This window comes from Apodemus sylvaticus, chromosome 1 (assembly GCF_947179515.1).
Source record: "Apodemus sylvaticus chromosome 1, mApoSyl1.1, whole genome shotgun sequence".
NCBI lineage: Eukaryota > Metazoa > Chordata > Mammalia > Rodentia > Muridae > Apodemus > Apodemus sylvaticus.
In genome coordinates this window covers 118,837,301-118,853,410 of record NC_067472.1, presented here as the reverse complement: position 1 = coordinate 118,853,410, position 16,110 = coordinate 118,837,301, and the positions used below count along the sequence as shown (strand labels likewise).

Below are 16,110 nucleotides of genomic sequence, written 5' to 3'. Positions count from 1 at the left end.
GCTTTCACTTTTGTTTTAGAGAAGTCATTTTCTTCTGCTCAGGTTGGGTAGTCTCAATGTTTCTATTGTATAACTCACAGATTATTCCATAAATTAAAAGGTTTTATTTTTCTTATTAATTTCTGGCTATGTATTTTAATTACAAAATTTCTATGAAGTTATTTCTTTTACCTTTTGATGTTTTGCTGAAGTATTTAAATAATTTTCCTGATAAGTGTTTATATTTTTAAAATTTACAATAATAATTTTGTGATTAAACAATATGAAACTACATCTAAAAAGACTTAGAAAGTCTGTATAGACAATTTAACACAATAATTATATTGATATTTTCATCTACTGTTTATTCTTTCCTGTGAAATAGGTCTTCCTGTTTATTTCTCTCTGTACGTGTGTGTACATGCTTATGTTTGGGTATGCGTTTGTGTATGTCAGAGCATATGTATCTGTTTGCATGAATTTGAATGGATATGTGTGTGTGTGTGACTGTGTGTTCCTGTATAGAAACCATAGGTTGACATCAAGGTGATTTCCAATCATATTCCTTGTTTTGTGAGAGTTATTAATCACTGAACTTGGAATTCACCCTTTCAGCTATGCTGACTGATCAGTAAGTTCCTGTAACGTGCTCCCAGTTCAAGGGTTACAGCATATGCTATCATGCCCACATTTCCTGTGTGTTCTGAGAACTTCACTCAGGTCTCCATGAATGTCCAGAGAAAACTTAGTGACTAAACTGTCTCTCTAGACACTAGTTTCTTTCTTTAGTCAATGATTGAGTGATTCACTATTAAATTTGAATGTAATAGTAATTATGGAAAAAGCTCTCATTCTAATTTAGGCTGATTCACATTAATACTGCCCTGACATAAATGTTTTCTTGTTGTTGCCAGGTGGTGTAAGTACTCACATTTACCTTTGGTCTCCTTTGATAATGACAGGATAATTTATTCACATTGATGAGGTGCAGTAGCAGTTGCAGATGCCTGTATGGTCTCTACTGACAGTTTGGGGGATATACACTCAACAAACTATTACTCCCTAGAATCCATAAAAATTCTAAAAAGTAAATAGTTGACATATTTGATGGACTGAGTTTGCTTTTTATTGTTGTAATAAACAGGATGGCCAAAACTCATCCAGAAAGGAGAGAGTTTATTTGGCTTACATGTCATGATAATATTCTGTCACCAAAAGAAGCCAAGTTAACACTCATCAGTACTCTGATGACAGGGACATATTATATGGAAGAATGTTGTTTCACTGGCCCATGGTGGAGTTTTGACCTCATATTAAACCTTCTTGAACACCAACAATGAAAGAAGAGGTATGTCAGTGTCACAAGTTTACATGGAATTTCAAGATTTTTATGCACTGATGATGGGAAGTATTCCCTACATATACTTTCCAACAACCAAGAGGTGATATGACCTGTGGGAAGTAATGATTCAGAAAGAAAGCTTATGAAATCTTACCATCTTAAAACTTTTTGTTATGTAATTATCAAGGTCATGTTATTATGGCCTTTATTTCTTTTCATGCTTGATGATTTTTTATTAAGGTTTTAATGAAGGTCTCATAACGAGTCATTTGAAAGATTAATTATCTAACATAACTTTCTATTTATCTGAAGTAACAAGACAGATTTATGACTGCTGAATTTCAGGTATTCATTCACAATGGATTTTTAGTGTTAAGATTTATTTTTATTTTATGTTTATGAGTATTTCCCTACATATGTGTATGTGTAGTGTGTGTGTGTGTGTGTGTGTGTGATTGCTGAATCCAGAAAAGTATGTCAGATTCCCTGAAACTGGACTTAGGGAAGGTTGTAAGTGACATGCAGTTGTTGCGTGGCATACAAGAACACCAGTGTTCTTAACTGATGAACTGATGTCCAGCTTCTGTCTTAGGATGTTTACAATAACATTTGCTCTCAAAGGGATGTGAATCCATATTGATTCCTCCCAATTCATTCATCATGTCTGCCAATGTAACCTTGATTTCCAGTCAGTCACTTGTGAAACATGACCATTGCATTTCTACATTACACTACAAACTAAATATATAAGATAAATATATATCTTAAAAATAAAGAATGTATTTCTTTATTGAAACAAGTAGGGTACTCTTTTGTCTTCTTCTAATTCCATTTTTATATCAAATGCTGTATTCTTTATCCAGCCAAACAAAGCTATAAGTCATATTCAATTTTCTCTCTCTCTTTTCATGTCCTATTACTAAACACATTTTTTTCACATTTTTTCCCACCATGACGCATCTGTCTTTTGTGTTTTGCTTTACCATTCTACATCTGCCAGTCAAAGAATCTAGCTGTGTATTCTTTTATTCCTGGAATATTGCAACTGTCTAAACACCATTGATATTCTCTCTTTCTGTGTGTCTGTCTCTGTCTCTGTCTCTCTGTCTCTCTGTCTCTGTCTATATGTCTCTCTCTCTCTCTCTCTCTCTCTCTCTGTCTTCTTTATGTCTCTCCTGCTTTCTATTAATGAAAACCTGCCTTGTTGTGCAAATGCATGCCTTGATTCCTTCAGTTAAACTGTTTAATAGTTATGGGAACACATTAGCACAAAACTAAGCACAAAATACTTTAACTTGTAATTCTGCAAGATCATTTTAATATAAGCTTCCTTGGTTCTCTGAAATACACCCAGTATAACCATGCATATATTCCTGCATTTGACAGACTCCTGGAAAACAGTAATTTTGGGGCTAAAATACAGCAACACAATTTTGGGTAAGATGTTGAGCACATGGCTTCATTTAGTGGCATTTTGTCATTCCTATCAAATTAACATAATATCAAAAATTCAAATAATTCTTAATTATATATATAGCATTCTCTATGTGTCTTATGAAAAAGAATGTACTATATCAGTATTCAAGGTAAACAGTTTAAGTGACAATTAAGTAGGTGTACATACAGAAGTCAGAGCTCATTAGATGATGGAATATTATTCACTAGGTGAAGGATATTTTGCTATCTACAACAATGTAGAAGAACTTGGAGGGGCTTGTTTAAGTGAAAACCAAAAGCAGGAAGAAATTATTGTGTGACCTCACCAAAGGAATAACATTAAAAATTCAGAAGCAGGGGATGGAGAGATGGCCCAGTAGATTAGAACCTTGACTACTCCTCCAGAAGACCAGTGTTCAATCCACAACACTCAACATAGCAACACCAAATCTTTGGTATCTCCTGTCCAGGAATTGGAGATCTTTCTCTGGCCCTGAAGGTAAAGTATGCATAGGGTATACAGACATACATACAAGCAAACCACTTGTCATCATTTTTTTTTAAATGTAAGCAGCAGTGAATAGAACAGTAATTCCTAGAGACTAGTGGGTAGGAGAAATGGTGTGTGTGCAAGTGCAACGTGGGTGTGCCACTGAAAGACACTGGTGTCCTGGCATAAGATGAGCAAGTTCCTTGTATTCTAATATTTCACATGGTTGGTAATGGTTGTTGGATGATATTGATTGTGATGCTCATTATTCAATGTAATATGAAATATCATATTCAAGCTGAATGCTTTTAATCTTTCTACAGCTAAATATTTTATGATAAAAAGATTACATAGAAATTGATCCCACAGAAATCCCATGAAGTGAGAATCTTAGAGTTTAGTGTCATGTATTGAATTGTAGGTCAAATACAATGAAGAAATGCAGGAATGTTGACGGTGTCTTGTCTCCTCCTTACATACTTTCCCTCAGGTTTCCTGGGAACCTCATGAGGCTCATGAGGATCTGCTGACAGTTGAGCAACCTGCTAAATATGAATTCCATTAATGGAAGCAAAGCTGTTACCAACAATACTGAGACAGTCAAGAAAAGGCTTGTGACAAAGTCATTCTCTGTTCTGAAACCTAATGGCTTTGTCATGTAAGATGAACAGATGTCAGTTCTCATCACAGTGGCAATCCTTGTACAGGAATACAGATGTCCCTAAGAGAGACACCTGAAAAATTGCAAGGTTTCTTGTATTAATAGTTGTGTAAAGTTGATGAGGCAACAGAAGTGGAAGTTGGAACAGTGTCATGAACACCCAGATAGAATGCCTTGTAGTTGACTCAAGAAAAGTTTAGAGTAGAAATTTAATAATGAAAATTTTAGGAATAATTTTGGTTTTATAGAGAAATCTCAAAACTATAAGAATACCTAAATATTCATCAATCACACTCTCCTGCTCTTAACATCTCCTATAATTGTGCCACATCTGTCAAGAATAAGACATTAGTGCTAAGTGTTATTATTGATATTGTTAATTTAATGCCTTTATTTGATATCAACAATTTTCCACTAATGCATTTTTCTACTTTAGACTTCCATTTAGCTCATAGAAGTATCTGTAGCATTTCATAGGATTGTGTCCTGGGCATCTTCTGACATTTAACAAAGTATTGGTGTCTTTTTTTTTTGTCATGATATTGCATTTTAAAAATAATTTATTAAGACCATTACTATGGTCAGTACACATCATAGGGATATCTAAAAGGTCACTTCATAGTTCTGTCATACTAGGAAAGGAAAACTTCCTCCATATAGCTCACTTTTATTCTTAGGATCTGTATGTGGAAAGGCCGCTCCTTATTAATTCTACTGTCTCTACAAACCACCAATAAAAGTTCTGTTTTCCTTTCCGATATAAATTCAATCACCTTCATTCTTATTCAGTCTTATCCCCTTGAAGGGATTGCCCAATTCTCTAATACTCTCCTGGATAAATTATTTTACTCTGTCATCCCAACTTCATCTTCTAGCTATATATTTTAATCAATGTAGACAATGTGCTCATTTGCATGTACATATTCTCTTCAGTAAATATTTCATATCCATCATGTTTTCCATATCAACATTTTCCATAGTGTGGTTTAACTGTTGATTTTAATTGTTCCAGTTACTATTTTTTCATTAGCACACTCTTTACAAATATAATCTTCCCATCTAAAGATTGTCTTTTCACTTTTTTTTGGAGTTTGAATGATAATCACTTCAAAGGTTGACAATGTTCAGTTATAAATTTGCTTTTGGTTTATGTGGATTATGTGGTTCAGACACTTTTTTTCTCTTCCTTTATATATTGAAAACTTTGGTTTTTGCTCTGTAAACATTTTTTATCCTATGCTTCACATAGGAAGTGCTTCACACTTGACTATTTATTTAATTGAATACGTGTAAATATTGTTTCTACTGAAGTCCATTTTTCAGTATATTTACAATTTTTGTTTATTCTTTGAGAATTCTATATGTGACTAAAAATGTATTCGGCCTATATCCCCCTCCACTGTGTCCCTCTAACTCTCCCTAGAAAATCTCCATTTTCCCATCTCATTTTCATTACTCCTCTACTTCTTTCTCCTCCTTTGTTTATTCCTTCTCTTTCTCCTTGTCTTTATTCCTTACTGAGTCCAATTAATGTCTCCAGTTTGTGTGAGGCCATCCAGTAAAGCATGGTCAATGTATTAGCAGGCATGCTCATGAAGGGAATGCATTTTCCTCTCTATAATCCATCCACCATCAATAATTCTTAAACTGAAATGGGTCTTATGAAAGCGCTATCATATATGCTGGATTTTGATTGATTTGACCTTCTGCAGGTCAAGGATAGGTAACCTCAGATGCTGTCAATGTATTAGAACAATGGCCCCCTAGATATCTAGAACAAATTTTTTTACCTAAAGCTTCTTGCACTATTTCCACCCCTTCTTCCAAAATGCTCTTTGATATTTGGAAGAAGGATTCTGAAGTCCCTTTTCATGTTCATTGATATCAATCTAGATTGATATCAGTGTAGAAAGTCTGCATTTATTATTCTGAATTGCATGTACATAGTTCAACAATGTACTAGACATGTTTATGGAGCCCTATGTTATTTTTGAAGTGTCTCTTTGGCTTCTTTCATTTATGAGGTCATCCCCACACCATTGTACTCTGTCTTGACCTGTAGATTTTAATAAATACATGTATACTTTTTGATTTATTTAAATTCATTGTATATTTTTGTTTATTTAAATTTATTGTGTAGTGTTTGCCTGAACTATTCACAATGAAAATTTGGGTGATAATTGAATAAAGTATTAAAACAACCAAGGTTATGAAAAAGTTCTGTTTCTGTATAGAAGAATATAAATTAGCAAGCTTATGGCTATGAGGAAGAAAAGTTTATGATTACTCAATTCAAAGTTTGTTTCTTTGTAGCACAGAGATAAAATATATATTTAAATGTCATTTTTCTTACTTTTTATTGCATATTTTATTCATTTACATTTCAAATGTTATCTCCTTTCCCAGTTTCTCCTCCATAAGACCCTTGTTTCATTCTGACTCCTGCTCCCTGTTTCTGTGAGGCTGCTCCCAAACCTACTCACCCACTCCCACCTCCAGACCCTGGCATTCCCCAACACTGGGACATTGAGCCTTTCTATTATCAAGGGCATCTCCTCCTATTGATGTTCAACAAGGCCATCCTCTGCTACATATATGGTTGGAGCCATGGGTTCCTCCATGTGTACTCTTTGGTTGGTGGTTTAGTCTCTGTGAACTATGGGGGTTTGGTTGGGTGATATTGGTCTTCTAATGAGTTGCAAATCCCTTAAGCTCCTTCAGTCTTTTCTCTAACTCCTCCACTGGGGAACCTGTGATCAGTCCAAAAGTTGCCTGTGAGCATCTGCCTCTATATTTGTCAGGGTCTGGCAAAGCCTTTCAGGAGACAGCTATATTATTCTGTCAGTACACACTTCATGGCATCCACAAGAATGTCTGCCTTTGGTAAATATATATGGGATGGGCCCCCTGGTATGGCAGTCTCTGCTCCACACTTTTTGTATTTTCTTGCTGATTATTTTGTTCCCCCTTCTAAGAAAGCCTGAAGCATGTACATTTTGGTCTTCCTTCTTCTTGAGCCTCGTGGTCTTTTAATTGTGTCTTGGGTATTCTAAGCTTCTGGGATAATATCACTGAGTGCATACCATGTGTGTTCTTTTGTGCCTGGGTTACCTCACTCAGGATAATATTTTCTAATTCTAGCCATTTGCCTAAGATTTTCATGAAGTCATTGTTTTTAATAACTGAGTAGTACCCTATTGTGTAAATGTACCACATCTTTTTGTATCCATTTCTCTGTTGAGGGAGATCTGGGTTCTTTCCAGCATGTGTCCTTGTTATATGTTGGAGCGTCTTTTGGGTATATGCCTAGGAGTGGTATAGCTGCATCCTCAGGTAGTACTATGTTCAATTTTCTGAGGAACCGCCAGATTGATTTCCAGAGTGGTTGTACCAGCTTGCAATTCCACCAACAATGGAGGAGTATTCCTCTTTCTCCACATCCTTGCCAGCATCTGCTGTCACCTGAGGTATTTATCGTAGCCATTCTGACTGGTGTGAAGTGGAATATCAGAGTTGTTTTGATTTGCATTTCCCTTATGACTAATCATGTTAAACAGAAAAGAAAAGTCTAGAAGGAAAGGTATGTCATAAAGACAGTCATTTAAAATGACTTCTTTATAGAAAGGAAGTCAATAGAGAAAGATATAGAATTATGTCTACTAAAACCAACTCATAATGCTAATATTTTTGAGAAACTACTGTATCCCAAGTATTTTTTTGAAAGATGACAAATGTATTTAACCTGTACATTAGTGACTTGTGAATCTTTCTTCTTCTTCCAATTTGCCTCAGAATTTGACTACTGGGTTCCCACATATTGCATTTAATGTCATTCATTTGTTTTCACACTCTTGCTTATGTACTTCCTGAAGATATATTGAAATTATCTATACATATATGAAAATACATATGTAGGACCTACACATGCACCAAACATTATTTATTGTTTATTTGTTTTTATTGAGGAGATGAAATTAAGTTTTGTTTATTTGCTCTTATTAACATCAAATTTATGACTTTGTGTAATTTTGTAATAACTGGGATTATAGATGCGTGCAGCAGTCTCTGGCTACAACATCAGGTAAAACTTTACACTGTAAATTTCAGTAAGTATAAAGAGTAATTTCTTATATTACACACACACACACACACACACACACACACACAGACACCCAAGTCTTTATTCATAATAAATGAAATTACCTTGAATCAAATGCAATCAGTGAAATCCAAATATCAGAGACTTTGACTATAAACATTCACAGAAAAAAAACACTCAAAAAATTGAAGTGAGAAACTTGACATTGTTCTCATTTTCTTTTCAATTTGTATGACTATCATACTTCCTTTACATTATTTGACAGCAATGTGACACTTTTTTATTACTTTCAATTTTTTTACAGTCCAGTCATTGCCCCTCTCCTTGTCTGCCCTCCAATAGTTTTATTTCATTCCTCCTCCCCCTGTCTCCAAAAGAATGACAGGACTACCATCCCCTGCCTGTCCTTCCCCCTCCCTGGGACATCACCTCTTTCAAGGATTAGGTGCATCTTCCCTCACTGAGGCCAGACCAGGAAGTCCTCTAATGTGTATGCCAGGGGCCTTGGACCAGCTGGTATATGCTGCCTGGTTGGTAGGTCAGTGTCTAAGAGATCTCAGGGACCAGTTTAGTTGGGAGTGCTGGTCTTCTTATGGGGACACCCTCCTCCTCAGCTTCTTCCAGCCTTTCCCTAATTCAACTACAAGAGGTCCCTAACTTCAGTCCAGTGGTTGGGTGTTAAGTATCTGCCATCTGTCTTAGTCAGCTTCCTGTTGGTACACTCATAGGACAGCTAGGCTCCTGTCTGTAAGCTCACCATAGTGCCAGTAATACTGTCAGGCCTTGGAACCTCCACTTGAGATGGATCCCAATTTGGTCTGGTCCCTGGACTTCCTTTCCCTCAGTCTCATTTCCATTTTTCCCTGGAGTTCTTTTAAACAGGAAGAATTCTGTACCAGAGGTTTTGACTGGGATGGCAACCCCATCCTTCAACTTGATGCCCTGTCTTTCTACAGGAGGCAGACACAAGTTCCCTTTCCCTCCTGTTGGGCATTTCATCTAAGGTTCCTCCCCATGAGTCCCGAGAGTCTCTCACCTCACAGGTCTCCAGTGTATTCCAGAGGGTTCCATCACCTCCTATTAAAATATGAGACTTCTGTCTCATATTTCCATTCATTTTGCTGGCACTCAGGGCCTCCTGCCCCTACCCAATACCTAATCATGTTCCCTGTCCTGCTCTCCCCTTTCCCACCCAGGTCCCTCCTTCCTTCTGCATACTTTGATTTCTTCTCCATCCCAAGTAGGATTGAAGCATTTTCACTTGGGCCCTTCAGCTTGTTAGCCTTCTTGAGTTCTGTGGATTTTATCCTAGGTATTTTGTAGGTTTTTGGCTACTATCCACATATTAGTGAGTACATACCATGCATATTCTTTTGGGCCTGAGTTACCTCACTGAGGATGATTTTTTCTAGTTCTGTCCATTTGCCTGAAAAACACATGATGTCCCCAATTTTAATAGCTGAATAGTATTCCATTATGTACATGAACCACATTTTGTGTATCCAGTCTTCATTTGAGGGATATCTGGATTGTTTCTAGCTTCTAGCTATCACAGAAAAGGCCCTTATGAATATAGTAGAGAACATGCCCCTATGGCACAGTGGATCATCTTTTGGGTATATGCCTAAGAGTAGAACAGCCAGGTCTCCAGGGAGATCTATTTCCAATTTTCTGAGGAACCTTCAGATTGATTTCCAGAGTGGTTGTGCCACTGTGCAATCCCACCAGAAATAGAGGAGTTTGTTTCTGTCTCCACATCCTCACCAACATGTGTTGTCACCTGAGGTTTTCTAGGTTTCTTGCAGGTTAAGAGCACTGGTTGCTCTTCCAGAGGTCCTGAGTTCAATTCCTAGCAATCACATGGTGACTCATAACCATTTGTAATGAGATCTGGTACTCTCTTCTGGCCTTCAGTAATACATGCAAGCAGAAAACTGTACGCATAATAAGTAATATGATTTTTTATTTTTTTATTTTTTATTTTTATTTATTGATATATTTTTTATTTACATTTCAAATGATTTCCCCTTTTCTGGGTCCCCACTCCCTGCAAGTCCCATAAGCCCTCTTCCCTCCCCATGTTCCTCCATCTACCCCATCCTGTTCTGGAATTCCCCTATACTCTTGCACTGAGTCTTTCCAGAACCAGGGACCACTCCTCCATTCTTTTTGGACATCATTTAACATGTGGATTATGTCTTGGGTACTCAAAGTTTCTAGGCTAATATCCACTTATCAGTGAGTGCATACCATGATTGATCTTTTGAGACTGGGTTACCTCACTTAGTATGATGTTCTCCAGCTCCATCCATTTGTCTAAGAATTTCATGAATTCATTGTTTCTAATGGCTGAAAGGTACTCCATTGTGAAAATATACCACATTTTTTTGTATCCATTCCTCCATTGAAGGACACCTGGGTTCTTTCCAACTTCTGGCTACTACAAATAGGGCTGTTATGAACATAGTGGAGCATGTGCCTTATTGCATGCTGAAGAATCCTCTGGGTATATGGTATACCCAGAGTATACCTGGGTATATGGTTTGGCCCAGGAATGGTATAACAGGGTCCTCAGGAAGTGTCATGCCCAGTTTTCTGAGGAACTGCCAGACTGATTTCCAAAGTGGTTGCACCATCTTGCAAGCCCACCAGCAGTGGAGGAGTATTCCCCTTTCTCCACAACCCTCGCCAACACCTGCTGTCTCCTGAGTTTTTGACCTTAGCCATTCTGACTGGTGTGAGGTGAAATCTCAAGGTTGTTTTGATTTGCATTTCCCTAATGATTAATGGTGTTGAACATTTCTTAAGGCTTTTATCAGCCCTCTGAAGTTTTTCATGTGAAAATTCTTTGTTTCGCTCCATACCTCATTTTTAATGGGGTTATTTGGTTCTCTGGGTTCTACTTTCTTGAGTTCTTTGTATATATTAGATATTAGCCCTCTGTCAGATTTAGGGTTGGTGAAGATCCTTTCCCAATCTGTTGGTTGATGTTTTGTCCTTTTGACGGTGTCCTTTGCCTTACAGAAACTTTGTAGTTTTATGAGGTCCCATTAGTCAATTCTTGATCTTAGAGAGTAAGCTATTGGTATTCTATTCAGGAACATTTCCCCTGTGCCCATGTCCTCAAGGGTCTTCCCCAGTTTCATTTCTATTAGTTTCAGTGTGTTAGGTTTTATGTGGAGGTCCTTGATCCATTTGGAGTTAAGATTAGTACAAGGAGATAAGAATGGATCGATTCGCATTCTTCTGCTTGCTGACCTCCAATTGAACCAGCACCATTTGTTGAAAAGACTATCTTTTTTCCACTGGATGCTTTCAGCTCCTTTGTGGAAGATCAAGAGACCATAGGTGTGTTGGTTCATTTCTGGGTCTTCAATCCTGTTCCATTGATCCACTTGCCTTACATTGTACCAATACCATGCAGTTTTTTGATCATTATTGCTCTGTAGTGAAGTTTAAAGTCTGGGATACTGAATCCCCCTGAAGTTCTTTTACTGTTAAGAATAGTTTTAGCTATCCTGGGTTTTTTGTTATTCCAGATGAATTTGAGAATTGCTGTTTCTATCTCTATGAAGAACTGGGTTGGGATTTTTATGGGGATAGCATTGAATCTGTAGATTGCCTTTGGCAAGATGGCCATTTTAACTATATTAATCCTGCCAATCCACGAGCATGGAAGATTTTTCCATTTTCTGAGATCTTCTTCAATTTCCTTCTTCAGAGATCTGAAGTTCTTGTCATATAGGTCTTTCACTTGTTTGGTTAGAGTCACCCCTAAAGATACTTTATGCTGTTTGTAGCTATTATGAAGGGAATCATTTCCCTAATTTCTTTCTCAGTCTGCTTGTGCTTTGAGTATATAAAGGCTACTGATTTGCTTGCATTGATTTTGTAGCCAGTCACTTTGCTGAAGTTGTTTATCAGTTGTAGGAGTTCTCTAGTAGAGTTTTTAGGGTCACTTAAGTATACTATCATATCATCTGCAAATAGTGATAGTTTGACTTCTTCTTTTCCAATTCGTATCCCTTTGACCTCCTTATGTTGTCTAATTGCTCTAGTTGGGACTTCAAGAACTATATTGAAAAGATATGGAGAGAGGGGGCAGCCTTGTCTAGTCCCTGATTTTAGTGGGATTGCTTCAAGTTTCTCTCCATTTAGTTTGATGTAGGCTACCAGTTTGCTGTATATTGCTTTTACTATGTTTAGATATGGGCCTTGAATTCCTGTCCTTTCCAAGACTTTTAGCATGAAAAGATGCTGAATTTTGTCAACTGCTTTTTCAGCATCTAATGACATGATCATGTGGTTTTTTCTTTGAGTTTGTTCATGTAGTGGATAGCATTGATGGATTTCCTTATATTGAACCATCCCTGCATCCCTGGGATAAAGCCTACTTGATCATGGTGGGTGATTGTTTTGACACGTTCTTGAATTCCGTGGGCAAGAATTTTATTTAGTATTTTTGCATCAATATTCATAAGGGAAATTGGCCTGAAATTCTCTTTCTTAGTTGGATCTTTGTGTGGTTTTGGTATCAGCGTAATAGTGGCTTCGAAGAAGGAGTTGGGTAGTGTTCCTTCTGTTTCTATTTGGGTGGAAAAGTTTGAAGAGTATTGGTGTTAAGTCTTCTTTGAAGGTCTGATAGAATTCTGCACTGAAACCATATGTTCCTGTGCTTTTTTTGGTTGGAAGGCTATCTATGACCCCTTCTATTTCTTTAGGGGTTATGGGACTGTTTAGATGGTCTATTTGATCCTGGTTTAATTTTGGTAATTGGTATCTGTCTAAGAAAATGTCCATTTCCTCCAGATTCTCCAGTTGTGTTGAGTACAGATTTTTGTAGTAGGATCTGATGATTTTTTGGATTTCCTCAGTTTCTGTTGTGATATCTCCATTTTCATTTCTAATTTTGTTAATTTGGATACTTTCTCTGTGCCCTTTGGTTAGTCTGGCTAAGGGTTTATCTATCTTGTTGATTTTTTCAAAGAACCAGCTTTTGGTTTTGTTGATTCTTTGTATGGTTCTCTTGGTTTCTACTTGATTGATTTCAGCCCCGAGTTTGATGAATTCCTGTCTTCTTCTCCTCCTGGGTGAATTAGCTTCTTTTTGTTCCAGGGCTTTCAGTTGTTCCGTTAATCTTCTAGTGTATGCTCTCTGGAATTTCTTTTTGGAGGCACTCAAAGCTATGAGTTTTCCTCCTAGCACTGCTTTCATTGTGTTCCATAGATTTGTGTATGTTGTGCCTTCATTCTTATTACATTCTAAGAAATCTTTGATTTCTTTCTTTGTTTCTTCCTTGACCAAGGTATCATTGAGTAGAGTATTGTTCAGTTTCCATGTGTATGTGGACTTTCTGTTGTTTTTATTGTTATTAAAGACCACTTTTACTCCATAGTGATCTGATAGGAGGCATGGGATTATTTCTTATATTTTTTGAGGTCAGTCTTGTGACCAACTATATGATTGATTTTGGAGAAGGTACCATGAGGTGCTGAGAAAAAGGTATATTCTTGTGCTTTGGGATGAAAAGTTCTATATATATATCTTTTAGCTCCAATTGGTCAAAAGCTTCAATTAGTTTCATTGTCTCCCTGTTTAGTTTCTGTTTTCCTGATCGGTCCATTGGTGAGAGTGGAGAGTTGAAGTCACCCACAATTATTGTGTTAGGTGCAATGTGTAATTTGAGCTTTAGTAAAGTTTCTTTTATGAATGAGGGCACCCTTGTATTTGGGGCATAGATGTTCAGGATTGAGAGTCCTTCATGTTGGATTTTTCCTTTGACCAGCAAGTAGTGACCTTCCATGTCTCTTTTGATGACATTAGGTTGAAAGTCAATTTTATCTGATATTAGAATGGCAACTCCAGCTTGTTTCCTGGGACCATTTGCTTGTAGAATTGTCTTCCAGCCTTTTACTCTCAGGTAGTTTTTGTCTTTGACACTGAGGTGTATTTCCTGTATGCAGCATAATGTAGGGTGTTAGTCTGTTAGTCTGTGTCTTTTTATTGGGGAATTGAGTCCATTGATGTTAAGAGATATTAAGGAGTAGTGGTTATTGCTTCCTATCCTTTTTTTATTTTAATTTTATACGTGTGTGGTTATCTTCTTTGGGTTTGATGAAAGAAGCTTAATATCCTGCTTTTTCCAGGGTATAGTTTCCCTCGTTGTAATGGTGTTTTCCCCCTATTATCCTTTGTAGGGCTGGGTTTGTGGAAAGATATTGTGTAAATTTGGTTTTGTCATGGAATATCTTGGTTTCTCCATCTATAGTAATTGAGAGTTTCGCTGGGTATAGTAGTCTCGGCTGGCATTTGTGTTCTCTTAGAGTCTGCATGAAGTCTGCCCAGGATCTTCTTTCATGGTCTCTGGTGAGAAATCTGTTGTAATTCTGATAGGTTTTCCTTTATATGTTACTTGCCCTTTTTCTCTTACTGCCCTTTCTTCATTTAGTACTTTGGGTTTTGATTATTATGTGATGGGAGGTATTTCTGTTCTGGTCCAGTCTGTTTGGAGTTCTGTAGGCTTCTTGTATATTCATGGGCATCTCTCTCTTTAGGTTAGGGAAGTTTTCTTCCATAATTTTGTTGAAGATATTTGCTGGCCCTTTAAGTTATAAATCTTCACTCCCATCAATGCCTATAATCCTTAGATTTGGCTTTCTCATTGTGTCCTGGATTTCCTGGATGTTTTGGGTTACAAGCCTTTTGCATTTTGCATTTTCTTTAACTGTTGAGTCCATGGTTTCTATGGTATCTTTGGCATCTGAGATTCTTCTATCTCTTTTATTCTGTTGTTGATATTTGCGTCTATGGTCCCTGATTTCTTCCCAAGGTTTTCTATTTCCAAAGTTGTCTCCCTTTGTGCTTTCTTAGTTGTTTCTACTTCTCTTATTAGATCCTGGAAGTTTTTGCTCAGTTCTGTCATTTGCTTGTTTGTGTTTTCCTCTAATTCTTTAAGAGATTTTTGTCTTTCCTCTTTCATGACTTCTGCCTGTTGATCAAAGTTGTCCTGTATTTCTTTAAGTGATTTTTGCGTTTCCTCCTTATTGGCTTTTGTATTCTCCTGAATTTCTTTCAATGATTTTTGTGTTTCCCTTGTAAGGACTTCTAATTTTTGATCCATTTTCTCCTGAATTTCTTTAAGTATGTCCTTCATGTGTTCCTGTACCAGCATCATGACCAGTGGGTGACTTCAACACTGCACTTTCCTCAATGGACCGATCAGGAAAACAGAAACTAAACAAGGACACAATGAAACTAATTGAAGCTTTGGACCAATTAGATTTTTAACTGATATATATAGAACATTCTATCCTAAAACAAAAGAATATACCTTTTTTTCAGCACCTCATGGTACCTTCTCCAAAATCGACCATATAATTGGTCACAAGACAGACCTCAACAAATATAAGAAGATCGAACTAATCCCATGCCTCCTATCTGATCACTATGGAGTAAAAGTGGTCTTCAATAGCAACAGAAACAATAGAAAACCCACATACATGTGGAAATTGAACAATACTCTACTCAATGATACCTTGGTCAAGGAAGAAATAAAGAAAGAAATTAAAGACTTTTTAGAACACAATGAAAATGAAAACACAACATACCCAAATCTATGGGACACAATGAAAGCAGTGCTAAGAGGAAAACTCATAGCCCTGAGTGCCTCCAAAAAGAAAATGGAGAGAGCATACATGACCAGTGATTTCAAATCCAAATCTTGTTTTTTTGGTGTGTTGGGGTATCCTGGACTTGCTATTGTTGGAGAATTGGGTTTAGATGCTGCCATAATGTCTTGGTTTCTGTTAGTAACGTTCCTATGTTTGCCTTTAGCCATCTAGTTCTCCCAGGTGTTAGATGATCTTATTGTCACTGGCTGGTGCTTCAACCTACTATGGATCTTTAAGGTTATTTCTGCAACACTGGATGAGTGATTTTCCTCTGGTACAGATTACTGATATGCTGCCTTACTCTTTTGTGCCTTTGGAGCCCTGCTCATTCTTGCCTCAAGCAATGTTATACTTAGGTTGTCAAGGTCAGCCAGGTGTTCTCTGTCTGATTATGGAGCAAAGATGGTGTGGTGAGGGTCACTGCCTCTGTTG

At 37.1% G+C, this 16,110-nt stretch overlaps 1 protein-coding gene across 2 annotated transcripts in view; it reads left to right on the top strand.

The window, feature by feature from the left end:
- The window catches only part of Grm5 (glutamate metabotropic receptor 5), a 551,762-nt gene that overhangs the window by 62,828 nt on the left and 472,824 nt on the right, over nt 1-16,110 (top strand). The gene's annotated exons all lie outside the window — the stretch shown is intronic.